Source organism: Epinephelus fuscoguttatus, linkage group LG5, assembly GCF_011397635.1.
Source record: "Epinephelus fuscoguttatus linkage group LG5, E.fuscoguttatus.final_Chr_v1".
Lineage (NCBI taxonomy): Eukaryota > Metazoa > Chordata > Actinopteri > Perciformes > Serranidae > Epinephelus > Epinephelus fuscoguttatus.
In genome coordinates, this window is record NC_064756.1 from 36225253 (window position 1) to 36238279 (window position 13027).

General features: G+C 41.1%; 1 protein-coding gene across 2 annotated transcripts in view; it reads right to left on the minus strand.

Moving 5' to 3' along the window:
- The window catches only part of gdpd4a (glycerophosphodiester phosphodiesterase domain containing 4a), a 52622-nt gene extending 52140 nt beyond the window's left edge, over nucleotides 1-482 (minus strand). For both annotated transcript variants that reach the window (XM_049576540.1, XM_049576541.1), the window contains exon 1: nucleotides 244-482. The gene's annotated coding sequence lies outside the window, so the exon portion shown is untranslated. The remainder of the gene's footprint in view (nucleotides 1-243) is intronic.
- Between the last annotated feature and the right edge of the window lie 12545 nt (nucleotides 483-13027).

Below are 13027 nucleotides of genomic sequence, written 5' to 3' on the forward strand. Positions count from 1 at the left end.
GAGGAAGAAAACAAATCTTGTATTGTCCTTAATCAGTCCGTTATGGTTCAGCTGGCTTTAACCTCAAGTAGCGGCACGATACTGAGACATTGCTGGTGTCTATCGTGACTGAATTTCACATTAAAGCGAATATTTTTTTGAGTCTATTCAACACCAACTGACTATGTACAGTTTACCATGTAAAGGTCGTTTAAACACACAATGAAGAATCGTCATTTAGGACATAAATTAACATATTCTTACCTTCAGGACGTTTGTTTGCTGCTCGTCAGTCTGTGTACTGCGTCTCTCTGTCTTTATCTGTCGCTCTTTTTATTGACGGTAATCTTTGAAAAACGCTCTGAGGCACGAGCCGTATGCTGCAGTAAAGTCTCGTGCAGCAGTGCAGTCTATCTCGAGCCCCGTGTGTTGCTGCCTGTGAGACTGAGGACACGGGGATGTACAGTAACAGCACGCGCTCAACTGCTGGGTTAGGAGAGGAGGGGAACTGCAGGCAATAGGCGTCCGCCAGGGGCTCCAGCCAACCTGTTGCTTACGTCACGACAGTACGCCCCCATGTCTATCTCCCTGTCTGTCACGAGTGGATTACTCAACAAGTCTACTGGGCACGGGCCCAGGGGCCCAAAGTGCCAGGGCCCCCCCTGGCCTTCACCTGCAAAATGTTAATCAAGATAACAGACCAGGAGAAGACTCAACATGACCACAAAGAGACATAAAAAGACCACAAAGGAACTGTAAAGAGACACAAAATAACTACAAACATTGGCAAAACAACCACAAAGACACACAGAACAACCAACCAACAACAAAAAAAGGAGACACAAAATTATCTCAAAGACACACACAACCACAAACAGATGCATATAAATACAAAGATGCAAAACAGCAACAACAAAAAAAAATCCTTGTGTCCTGCCACTGTGAAGTGAGAAGACCTTTTGTATATTTGTGCCAAGGGGTCAAGTGTCTCATAATGTGCCCATGTTTTCTGTCAACCATAATCAACAAATATAGCTGCCACTGGCAAATGTGTGTTAAAGCATTCTCTCAGCCAACAGGAGGATGGAGCCAGTGCCAGACCAGTCCCTAAACTTCTAGGGGCCTTAGGTGGATTTAGTTTGGGGGCCTTCCTCAGAGTAACATGTTGCCACTTCACATGGCATCTATCAACTTATGTGTATTGCATATATTAGTTTAAGCATTCTTAATGTACAAATACGCATGTAAGGACTTAAATGGGACCTGTTAGCAGCAACACTATGTTTAATTAGACTACAGTAAATACAGTATTTGACTAGTATGAGTATTACCACCTAATCCTATGGATGCGCCATACCATCCCAGGGTGATCTGATTGATCTGATTTAAGTTTGATGCATATTTTAGTATTATGTTCTAACTGGAGAGGGCTGAATCTCACCTGTCTGACAAAGGATATTGTAAGAGCCATAATTTATGTTTGAATGTAATGTGCCTCCACGCCACTAGAGGGCAGCCATGAGTTGTTTGTGGTGGTGGCTGAGATTGACCACAGGTGTTTTAAGTTCACTGATTGTTGTGACAATGATGCTGCTGGGGAAGCAAACAGTTTTTGACTGTGCACGAATTTACGTTTACGGTTTTTATTTTGTAGTTTATGTTCTGCGTTTTGTCAAAGTCAACTTATTGGAAGTGATGGACAATTCAACAGAAATGCGGTGAGAAAATAAACGCATTGTAAATATTATTGGAAAAGACTGGACATGGTTTTTTCGGCGCACGTCCAAACAATAGGCCCATTAGCAGCCAGTAGTGGCTTCTCAGTATAGGACTTTGTCACTACATTTAAGTCAAAAACTCTTCATTTGGACGCTGGAAACGATGCGTTGCTTCACCTGGGAATCAACGGGGCTCGTTATGGATAGCTGTGGACCTGACGACTGACAACCAGCCAGACCATCTGCGCATACCTGGAGTCGCACCGGAGCTACAGGAGTTACCTGGACACCAAGCATCACAGACCGGGACGTCTGATCATCTTTGCCGGCCAACGTTTGGGATATGTTCAGCGCTGATACAGTCATAAATGGCCATTGTTAATTTGTGTGCACACGTTAAAATACGTGGAAATCCAATGCATTGGTTGCAACCGTCTTAAACATACTGTGAGCGTTAAGACGTATTGTTTCGCGGATATAAAGTAACGTGTATCGGTGTGAATATGGAACAGGAAGTGGAACAATCGTGCGCTCCACTTAACGATAATGACAATAAACTTTCGGTTGAGACTGAGAGTGAACTTAATGGGGGTGTTAAAGAGCCTGAAGCTGACGCTGTAAAACAAAAACGCGTTTCTAAATTAACACACAAAGCTTTGATGGACAAAATAGACAATTTACAAAGAGACAGAAAAGCTAAACTAAATAAATTGTCTAAGCTAAAGGCAACTGTTGTTGACTTGATGTGTGATGAAGGCTTTGTCGATGAGGTGAAATGTACATTTGACAAGTTTATGGGTTTGTGTGATGAAGCAAAACAAATGCATGTGAGCTTATTGGGGTTATTACCTGAAAATGAAGCAACAAAACATGAAGTGTGGTACAAAGCAAAAATGTTGAATGTCACTGATTTCATTGTTGAGGTGAACATGTGGTTGTCCAAAACTGAATGTTGCTCTGCTGCTGATGATGATGATGATGAGGGTAACAATGACAAAGAGGAGGTTTGTGTTGAACCACAGGACAGCATTTCAAATGTTAAATCAAATACATCCAGTAAACGGTCAAGCCACAAAAGCTCAAAGAGTGGCAAATCTTCAACTTCTTCTGCACGCATTAAAGAAGCAGCAGAAAAAGCTGCACTTATGGCTCGTGCTGCTGCATTAAAAGAGAAGCATGCTCTGGAGGAGCAGGAGGATGCTTTAAGGAGGAAAAAGGAACAGCTGGAACTGGACACTCAAATAGCAGTCTCAACTGCTAGGCTAGCAGTACTCCAGGCCTGTGGCAGCAGTAGTGTTTCAGCTGGAAAATCTGATGGAATGGAGTCTTATTTCATAAAAAAGGATAAAGCCACACCTACCTCTTTCAACCCAAATGGCAAAGAATATAAGCCTCAGCATGTGCAGCACTCACAGCGACATGTATCTCTCCCTTCAATGCAAAGCAACACTCATTCAGCAATGAAGAGGACACTTTCATCTGATCACCACAGCTGCAAGGATGCTGCTCATTATAGCAAGCAGGATGATGCCACATCTCAAAGAGATATGCAAACATTGCATATGGCAACTCCAGATCCTCTGTATGGGCAAACAACGCAACAAGTCCTTTCTACCTCTCTACCTTCTCAAGACAATCAAACAGCAGGAGATCTCTACAGCTTGCTGCAGCGACAAAACGACATAACATCATTCCTTGTCCAATCACAAGCCTCTTACTTTCTACCACACAGGGAAATCCCATTTTATGATGGAGATCCTCTGCAGTTTAAAGCATTCATGAAAGCATTTGAGCATTGTGTGGAAGCCAAGACTAACAATAAAGGAGACTGTTTGTAATATCTTGAGCAGTTCACCAGGGGACCACCAAGGGATGTTGTGCGAAGCTGCCTTCACTTGACTCCAGAAAGAGGCCACACTGTTACCAAGCAGCTGCTACAGGAGCACTTTGGAAACGGATTGAAGGTAACAGCTGCTTATATGGAAAAGATCACTGGATGGCCAAGCGTCAAGTCTGAGGATGTTAAAGGACTCCAAGCATATGCACTGTACTTACGTGAATGTTTGAATGCTATGGAGGAACTTCAGTACTTGGAAGAGCTTAACATGCCTGCAAACATGAAGGTTCTGGTACAGAAACTCCCATATAAGCTCAGAGAAAAATGGAGAGCAAAGGCTTGTGAAATTTTGGACAGAGACAATCAAAGAGCCTGTTTCTCTGACATCGTCATGTTCATTGAACAACAGGTCCGAATTGCTTCAGATCCAGTTTTTGGTGACATACAAGACACTCCACTCAGTAAAGAAGGGATCAAAGGCAAGCCTCCAGTGAAATCACAACTCAAAAGAAACAGTTTTGCAACTCATGTGTCTCTTACTGATGAATACAAAGAAGATGTTCACAAAAATAAAAAAAATCAAAATGTGGCTATCTCCTGTACAAAGGCTAACTACATTTCCTGTCTGTATTGTGCATGTGGTCATGCATTGGAGCAATGTCCACAACTAGGAAGGAAGGTGCACAGGGATAAGTTAAACTTTCTGAGAGAGAAAGGTCTTTGCTTCGGTTGCTTGTGCACAGGGCACTTAAGCAGGAATTGCGACAGGCGCATTACCTGCAGACGATGCAATCAAGCTCATCCCAGCATTTTGCATATTGAACAGAAGGAAAAGGTTGCCAATGGAGATCCAGATCTGCCAAAGAAAAGATCAGAGAGCTGCACATCTACCTCAACATGTGGTCATACAGGGGCTGGCTACAGTAATGGCATTCTACCCATCCTGCCGGTGCAAGTGAAGTGCACAAAGGGAAATAAGGTGATTGAGACATACGCTTTTCTGGATCCAGGAAGCACAGGTACTTTTTGTTCTGAAAAGCTTGTGAACAGGTTAAACACGGGAGGTCGAAGAACTAAAATTCATCTACGCACCATGGGTCATAATAAAGCAGTACCAAGCTGCATTATTAATGGTTTGGAAATCTCAGAATTGTCTGGCAAACATTTCTTTGAGCTTCCTGAGGTGTTTACCCAGAAAGAGATGCCTGTGTCCACAGACAACATCATCAGTGAAAAGGAGCTGGCTAAGTGGCCTTATCTTAAAGGTATTCAGATTCCTCGAATAAGAGCTGACATTGACTTGTTAATTGGGACCAATGCCTCCAAGTTGATGGAACCTTGGGAGGTGGTTAACAGTCACGGAGATGGACCGTATGCTGTCAGAACATTACTGGGGTGGGTAATTAATGGCCCATTACAAGGTAGTAATGACAAGCAAAGTGCGAGTGGTTACTCTGCAGTCATTGTTAACCGAACCAGTGTCGACAGGATAGAAGAACTGTTAACCAACCAATACAACCATGACTTCAATGAGGGGACCTCTAAAGACCAGGAAGAGATGTCAAGAGAGGAAAAGAAGTTCATGGACATTATGGAAAGCTCTGTTCAGCTTCAGGAAGGGCACTATAAATTGAAGCTGCCTTTCAAAAGGGAAAATGTCATCATGCCAAACAATCTCTGCGTGGCCAAGCAACGTATTCATGGTCTGAAAAAGAAGCTTCAGAAGAATGCAAGTCTTCATGAGGAATACACAGACTTTCTTGCTGATGTTATTAGCCAGGGCTACGCTGAAGAAGTGCCCCAGCATCAGTTGGAGCCACGTGAGGGAAAGGTGTGGTATATACCTCACCATGGCGTTTATCATCCACGGAAGGGAACGTTGCGAGTTGTGTTTGACTGTAGAGCAGAGTTTAAAGGAGTCTCTCTCAACAGTCAACTTTGGCAGGGCCCGAATCTGACAAGCTCATTGGTGGGAGTCTTTATGCGTTTCAGGCAGGAATCAGTGGCGCTAATGGCCGACATACAAGCTATGTTCCACCAAGTTAAAGTGTCAGAAGAACATGTGGACTTCTTAAGATTTCTGTGGTGGCCTGAAGGTAAACTGGAGCAAGATCTGGTAGAGCATCGCATGACTGTGCATTTATTTGGGGCAGTATCTTCACCCAGCTGCGCATGCTTTGCTCTTAGGAAAATGGCCGAGGACAACCAAACCAGCTTTCCAACAGAAGTGATCAACACAGTCAACAGAAACTTCTATATGGACGACCGTCTGAAGAGCCTGCCCTCTGAAGAGGAAGCTGTCAGCATGGTTAAGAACCTCAGAGCCATTTGCATCAGAGGAGGATTCAACCTCACAAAATGGATTAGCAATAGCCAGAAAGTGCTTCAAAGCATTCCTGAGGAGCACAAAGTAAAAAACCTGCATGAGCTTGATTTGGGCAGAGATAACCTGCCAGTGGAGAGGGCTTTGGGTTTACAATGGTGCATTGAGTCCGACACTTTCAAATTCAAGCTGAAAGTCAAGGAGCAGCCCCACACTAAACGCGGCATGTTATCCATTATCAGTTCTGTGTACGATCCGTTGGGATTCCTAGCACCTCTCATGCTGCCTGCCAAACTGTTGCTGCAAGGGTTATGCAGAAAGAAGTGCGATTGGGATGACCAGATACCACAGACTTTCCAGCAGAAGTGGAACAAGTGGCTAGCAGACCTTGAAAAGGTGGCAGACTTCGACGTCAACAGGTGTTTCAAGCCCAAAAGGTTTGGGAAGATTTCAAGTGCCCAATTGCATCATTTTTCCGATGCTAGCGAGACTGGATATGGTACGGCTACCTACATCAGAATGCAGAACATGGAGAAAAGAGTTCATGTTGCTTTCTTGTTTGGTAAAGCCAGAGTGGCTCCACTAAAGCCCATTACCATACCTCGCCTGGAACTCACAGCTGCGGTGGTTGCTGTTAGAGTCGACAAAATGCTTCAAGCAGAGCTGCAGCTTCCAGTGAAGAAATCAAGCTTTTTGACTGACAGCACATCAGTTCTAAAGTACATTAAAAATGAAAATAAACGGTTCCAAACCTTTGTTGCAAACAGGGTAACAACTATAAGAGAGAACTCGGATGTTTCGCAGTGGAGATACATTCCCACATCACAAAACCCTGCTGATGATGCTTCACGAGGTTTGAAGGCAGAACATCTGGTCAATCGGAGATGGATTGAAGGCCCAAAGTTTCTTTGGGAATCTGAAGAAAAATGGCCAGCATGTCCTATGGATTTCAGTGTCAAGGCCAACGACCCAGAGGTTAAACGAAATCTCATAGTAAATGCAACTGCTGTCGACACTGTGAATGCCACTCAACAACTGATAGCCTACTTTTCCGATTGGCAAAGGTTAAAGGTCGCAGTGGCGTGGATCATCAAACTGAAAGGCACTCTGTTAAAACTGAGCAAGAAAAGGAAACAATTAGAGCTTGCTGGTGCTAGTGATACACCATCCAAGGACGTAAGCACAGAGATGCATGCTTTCAGAGCTTCACTGGGAAGTCAGAAGATATCACTGGACGATCTCTCAGATGCTGAGACATCGATAATTTCCTTCTGTCAGCGAGAGAGATTCCCAGATCTCCTCTCCTTCCAGATTCCAGTTCTGGAAGGAGAGCTTCTGAGAGTTGGGGGTCGACTGAACAAGGCAGCAATACCTGAGAATATAAAACATCCTCTCATCTTGTCTAAGGACCAGCACGTCTCCAACCTGATTCTCCGCTACTTTCATGAACAGTTGGGCCACGGGGGAAGAAATCATATACTTTCCACTGTAAGGAAGAAATTCTGGATCACAAACGCCAATTCTGCTGCGAGAAAAATCATAGCAAAGTGCAGATTCTGCAGGCGTCACCGAGGAAAGACCGGTGAACAAAAAATGGCAGACTTGCCCACAGAGAGAGTTGTCCCTGATCTCCCTCCATTTACTAATGTTGGTGTGGATTATTTTGGTCCGATCGACGTAAAAAGAGGACGTAGCATCGTGAAACGCTATGGAGTAATCTTCACTTGCATGGCAAGCAGAGCAGTTCACTTGGAGGTTGCCTACTCTCTTGATACGACCTCATGCATCAACGCTTTGCGAAGATTCATCTGTCGGAGAGGACAGGTTTCTCATATGAGATCGGACAATGGGACTAACTTTGTGGGAGCAGAAAGAGAGCTAAAAGAAGCCTTAGCTGCTTTAAATCAGAGCCACATTGAAATATCTTTGGCGCAAAGGGGAATCAAGTGGAGTTTTAACCCACCTGCTGGCTCACATCACGGTGGAGTGTGGGAGCGCATTATTCGCATGATCAGAAAGGTCTTGAGTTCTGTCCTCCGTCAACAAAGTTTGGACGACGAAGGTTTTCAAACCGTACTCTGTGAAGCTGAGGCAATGCTGAATGATCGCCCCATCACAAGATTGTCTGAGGATCCAAATGACCTCGAGTCTTTGACTCCAAACCATTTGCTTCTCATGAAAGGGAAACCAGTCCTACCACCAGGTTTATTTGAAAGGACAGATCTGTATGCAAAAAGGAGATGGAAACAAGTCCAATATATTGCTGATCTCTTCTGGAAAAGATGGATTCGTGAATATCTCCCATTATTGCAAGAACGACAAAGATGGACAAAGGAAAAAAGAAGTTTCTTGCCTGGGGATGTTGTTGTGATTGTGGATTCTACTGCGCCACGTGGATCATGGCTGCTTGGAAGAATACTGGAAACCTTTCCTGATAGGAACGGTCTTGTCCATTGTGTTCGTCTTCAAACAAAGACGAGTATCATTGAAAGACCTGTGACTAAAATCTGTCTGTTATATGAAGCCACGGATTAAGAAATGATGTCAAACTCAAGTGTTGATGTCAATTATGCAATAAGAAACATTGCATGCATTATTAATGACCATGTGTGAAAATGTGGTGGATTTATTTTGTTTTTCTATATATTTTGCATTCTTATGGCTCCTTTTAAATATTGTTTAGAATTGCTCTGTCTTCTGCCAGGAGCAATTAGGGGCTGGTGTGTAAGAGCCATAATTTATGTTTGAATGTAATGCGCCTCCACGCCACTAGAGGGCAGCCATGAGTTGTTTGTGGTGGTGGCTGAGATTGACCACAGGTGTTTTAAGTTCACTGATTGTTGTGACAATGATGCTGCTGGGGAAGCAAACAGTTTTTGACTGTGCACGAATTTACGTTTATGGTTTTTATTTTGTAGTTTATGTTCTGCGTTTTGTCAAAGTCAACTTATTGGAAGTGATGGACAATTCAACAGAAATGCGGTGAGAAAATAAACGCATTGTAAATATTATTGGAAAAGACTGGACATGGTTTTTTTGGCACACGTCCAAACAATAGGCCCATTAGCAGCCAGTAGTGGCTTCTCAGTATAGGACTTTGTCACTACAGATATGATATGACCAAAAAGATATGGTGCACAAGGCAACCATATGGTAAAGTATGTATAGGATCTGGTACTGTGATCAAATGAGAAAGAAAGACAGAAGGAGCTCTGTTTAAATAAATGTGAAATGTTAACGTAAAGTTGTCCAATAAAAGGGCAAAAATTCCTAGAAACAGAAAAATAGGTAAAAAAAAAAAATAATAATAATATTGATAGTATTTGCTGAAGCCAGCTGTACTGGGTTTGTGTTAACACTGACTGAGGCTGGATGTGGATCAACTGTGTCTGTGCTTGTATTGGCTAATAATCCAAGCTTTTCTTCTACTGAAAAACTGAAGTGTAGCACCTGTAAATTGTAGATAACAATACTTTTCCCCCAGATTTCCTTTGATTCATTTTCAAATATTAAATTATCTATGTCATGCCTTCGCTCGATACGTGCTGGTAACCATTTATGAAGAAATATGCATCCATATTGCCCTGTATGCCCAGATAATCAAGAGTTTAAATTTAATATTTAATCAATAGTGAATGTCAATCCATTACTCTGCATCAGTCCAAAGTTGTAACTAAACCTTGAATGACAGACTAGATAATCATTGTCTTGTTTTACAATTACATGCATCTGTGAGGAGTGCCATCACCCTCATATGCATCTGGACTGTTCATAGAAGTTGCAACTGGAAAATTTAATTTTGTGCATGCACATATGAACGCACGTTCACGCACAACATGGTTAGACAGGCTAGAGAGAGAGGCACTGCGAACGAGCACATCCACTTAAAGATCCAGTGTTTAAGATTTAGGGGGATTTAGTGGCATCTATTGGTGAGGATTGCAGATTGCAACCAGCTGAACCTTCTCCTGGTTAAGATTCCCTCAGTGTTCATTGTTCAGGAGGTTTTTATTGTGAGCTGAATTATTGCAGAGGTTTGCAGAGAGAAGGACTGCAAACTAACATATCAACTTAAAGCTCTAGTGTTTAAGATTTAGGGGGATTTAGTGGCATCTAGCGTCTGGCATCGTGAGCTTAATTATTGCATTATTCCTTTCCAAAACGGATTTGGTGATTTAAACTGGTAAAAACACTTTTACACCTTAACTTCTGCACTGACATCCTTTACCCATCAACATTACACTATTGACTTAATGGATTTCCACAATGTAAATATTCATTTGGTGATTACATTTGGTCTAATTTGGTTTAATTTGAATATATAGGCATCTTTTGTTCAACTTTGCCATGCGGTGTCTCCATGTTGTTGTGGCCCTTTGAGCAAGATCATAACAATGGCCAGAGGAACTGGCAACACAAACTCCTAAAATATGACTGGGTTAGGGTTACGGATAGTGTTTATAAATACAGCATATAAAGACATTAAAATGTATTAGCTATGCATTAAACTGCATTATAAACAAGTTTGTGTAAATTTGTGCCCTGTGTGTAGATATGCTGTTTCATGCACAGGCCTCCAGATTTAAATTATTCGAATAGCTCATTACTCAGTTTTGTTTTTAAGTGGCTTCCTCCACTAACACGTTGAAGAAATTTCCTCCAGAAATAACTTTTATCTCTGCAGCTGAGGTCACGTTTATACTCTGCACAGTTTTCATATTTATTTTGATATGTGTGTGCGTGTGTGTGTGTGTGTGTGTGTGTGAGACCCCTCAAACGAAACTTACAAAAAACTTAAGTTGGTGATTGAAATTCAGATCAGGCCAGGCTGGGGTTATGTAATAATAACTGTAGCCTAACATCTAACTGTGTTTGGAAATATCTTTCACTCAGTTGTCAGCAGGGACTTAGCCCTCTGTAATGGATTTACTACCACAACAACTGCACTAATGTAAAACAGAGATGCACAGATTCACCAGTACCCAGTAAAAGGCTTGTTTAATGGTGTTTGTTCATTCATTGCGCACACCTTTGTTGTCTGGGATCACAGCCTCTCACTGTTCTATAAGGTGTGCTAAGAAAAGTAAGGATTAAAGTCCAACACCTGACTTGAATGAACCTAACAAATCAGTTGGGGCTTAAGCAGTTCCATAAAAGTCATCTCAAGTTCACGCAATTCAAGTAATTCGACACAGGTTCAAGTTGTCAAGATAATTGCTCGTGCATGCTTTATTCTTCAGCAGTCAGAAAGATTGAACATGGATCAATCAGCACAATGGCAAACAGCAATGGCAAATAGAGAGGGGTGATGTTAAAGACCAGTGAGCAGCGCTTGCTTTTAGAAACATATGAAGATTTCAAACATCTTATAACCAAAAAAGATAGTACAGCTGCTATAAACAAAACCAGGTCATGATACGAAAACATGCCATTTTGTGTCTCTCGAGCAAAACTGTGCTATAAATGTCAATAAACAATAAATGCACTATAATCATTTTAGAATTTATTTTCCATGATATCTCTTGTAACATTAAAACAATGTAAAATTTTATTTATTTTGTTTTCAAAGAGTTTTAAACACCTTTTTGTATGAAGCATCATTCAAAAGCTGTAAAAATGGCCTGTCGCTCAATATGATTGTTCTACTTTTACTAGCTATTGAGGCCCAAAAAAGTCAAACTATCATAAAAACATAAACTTATACATAAAGCCTCAAGTGTCCTTTCATTACTCATGAATGGGTTTTATTCTTAGTATATGTAAAATAAAAACATCAATTTAGTCGGGTCGCCAAGTAGTCGTCAACCCTGTTACTTTTAATGAAAACACCCCTTCTGAGATAATGGACTGCTCCGAAAGTTGCATCATTTCCTGGGAGGGAAATCAGCTTCCTTTTGTGAACATGCTGGTGAAAAGACAAATAAGTGTCCTCTTATTTTCATGATTTTTCTTAGAGTTATATAATGTTTGACAGAAAGGGACAAGCTTATTGTGTCAGCCCTGTTTCCACAAAAGGACACATTAATAAGATATTTGTTTGAAATTTTTAATGTAAATAAATAACACGATATAAGCCTCTAATGAATGCACACCATGTGGTCTCATGACCTTCACCGCATGGCTAGTAATGGCTTCCAAGAACATTTTTTGTCAACGCTGTTACCATCAACCCTGTTACCATTCTAGCGTAAAAGGGTTGATGGTAACAGGGTTGACAAAAGTATGGTTTGCAAGTACATGGAAAATATACTTTACTTACCAATAGTATTTACATAATATACATGGTTTTACAAGTTTCATCCCAAGCTGAGAGGGAAATCGAAAAAATTGTGCACTTGACAGGTGACAGGTTTAGAGCAGATCCAAATCTCCGGTGAGGGCCAAAAAAAAAAAAAAAAAAAAAGCATATTGAAATTTGTGGTTATCCCAACTTGTTTTTTGAAAACCTTATACCCATACCTTACACTATGCCAAATTTCAAAAACTTGTCACCAAGTGCACAATTTTTTACATTTCCCTCTCAGCTAGCAATGAAACTTGTAAAATCATAATGTCTACTATTGGTAAGGAAAGTATATTTTCATGTACTTGCAAAACCATACTTTTGTTAACCCTGTTACGTCAACCCTGTTATGCTAGAATGGTAACAGGGTTGACGAAAAATGTTCTTGGCAGCCATTACTAGCCATGTGGTGAAGGTCATGAGACCACACATGCCAAACATGTTCAATGGATCAAATTCATAGTGACTGTCCTTTCAATATCCTTCATGTTTTGAAAAATGCTAAAACCTCTCAATAAATATGTCTCCAAAATATTCTTTGATTAGTCATGTTGAATTAAAGGTTTATGAATATCCCATTATCTTCATTAGACCCAAAGCTGCAACTTAAACTATCAGTATGGTAACTGTTGTCAACCCTGTTACTGAGGTGTCAGCCCTGTTACTTGTATAATATTCTAGTATAATTCAAAAAATGAAAAGACAAATGTCAAATCAACTCATTTTATATGTTAAGTAAAAGAAACCAGTAATCTACAGAACATAATGTGGGTATTATTGTTTTGTTTCCATATTCTGTTTTTAAAAAGAATGCTGTGAAAGTGTCAATTGCAAATGAGCATATTCATCCATGGATAAAACATAAACACCTCAATATTCCCACTGTA